Source organism: Pteronotus mesoamericanus, unplaced genomic scaffold (genome assembly GCF_021234165.1).
Source record: "Pteronotus mesoamericanus isolate MK-2021 breed Mesoamerican mustached bat unplaced genomic scaffold, CSHL_Meso_final contig_98, whole genome shotgun sequence".
In the NCBI taxonomy this organism is placed as follows: Eukaryota; Metazoa; Chordata; class Mammalia; order Chiroptera; family Mormoopidae; genus Pteronotus; species Pteronotus mesoamericanus.
The window spans coordinates 6,961,037-6,962,690 of NW_026555295.1; the positions used below are offsets into that span (position 1 = coordinate 6,961,037).

General features: G+C 34.9%; 1 pseudogene; it reads left to right on the forward strand.

Moving 5' to 3' along the window:
* The first annotated feature begins 202 nt into the window (after positions 1–202).
* On the forward strand, positions 203–1,196 carry LOC129081372 (deubiquitinase OTUD6B-like; annotated as a pseudogene).
* Positions 1,197–1,654: the final 458 nt, after the last annotated feature.

The following is a 1,654-nucleotide window of genomic DNA, read 5'->3' on the forward strand; positions in this document are numbered from 1 at the left end:
GATTGAAGTTTCCCATTTACCTTATCAGCAACATTGATTATTGGAAGACAGTAGATCAATACCTTCAAAGTTCTGAGAGAAAATTATTTTGAACCTAGAATTCTATAGGCAGACAAAACATTCATGGATGAGAACAAATTAGGGACTTTTTCACTTTTTTGACCTCTTATGCACCTTTACAAAAAAAGAAAAAAAAGATTGCTTTCAGAAATGTTCTAGAGGAATAAAAATAAGACAGAAACATGAAAACCCAGGAATGGGATCTGTTCTAGTAGTACAATGACAAGGTGTTTCAGCACAAAAATTTAAGCCTTCAAGGTGACCATAGTATTAGAACAGGAAGTTAAAAAGATCTCAGTAGAACATCTTTAAGAAAAAAGTAAAGGAGTGCTGGTCTACCTGGTGGTCATGGAAGTAGTCTTGGCAGAAGGGCTTGATGAAGAGGAGCAGCTGGTAAGAAGGAGTAGCAAGCCAAAATTCAAGGCATAAAGAATGTGGTTCCCAAGAACGACAAAAAGAGGAGGAAGCACCTCACTGAAGGTTGGAAGCAGAAATAGAACAGAAATATAGAGAGGAACTGGAGCAACTGAAGTTGAGTAAAAGAGATTTTACTGCTGTTAACATTTCAAACCTCAACCACCTAATATATCAAGAGTACAAAAGAGGTCAGATTAAAAAAAGGGGGAAAAAAAGCTGCATTTGGAAAAGGAACAGAAAAAAAGGACAGCAGAGGCTGAAATTGAGAACTACCTCAATTTCATATGGAGCTATACATGTAGAAAATGAAAAACTTGCTCAAATATTGGCAACTAGACAGTTGGAAATTAGATACCATCTGATGGCTACTGTACATATAGAGCCATTGAAGATGAACTGAAAGAACAGGAATGCCCTCTAACTGCAGCTGCCTTAAGAAGTCAAACTGCTAAATATATGCAAAGCCATGTGGAAGACTTTCTGCCATTTTTAACAAACCCTAATTTCAGGAGATACGTAGACTCCAAAAGAGTTTGGAAAGTACTGTGATAATATAAATGCAGCTCCTTGGGGAGGTCAGCTTGAGCTGAGCCCAGTCTCATATTTTACAAATATCAACAGAGATAATACAAGCAGATTCTCCTCCTACTGTAATTGGTGAAAAATATCCAAAAAAAACCCCGTTAATACTTGTATGCATGACACATGCATATATATAACATTCTGTTACATGATTGGTGAACAGAGCTATTGAAAATTGCAGCTAGTTTACAAAATGCTGCACAATTATGTTTTATTATAGTGTGCCAATATGACTATTCATACCAAGTGTTGGATTGTTCTCAATGTTACTGAAAAACACAACTACCTTAAATCAGTTTTTATGACAAAGCTGCCTACAGGTTTTTTAAAAATGTGTCAGAGATAAACTTTAACCAGTGTAATCCTTGGTAGTATTTAAAAAATACTTATAAGTCCATTGTGGAGAAAAATATTTATAGACCAACATGCAACCTTATTTGCTTATATTTTTAATAATATAGGATCCTGAATATTCTGTTAAATCTTAAATGTTTTACTAAAAGCCTTCAGTACCATTTCAATGTAATTTTTCTTGGAGAAATGAAATTACTCAGTCCCTTTGTCACTGCAATAATGTAGGGATGGTGATAGCAAA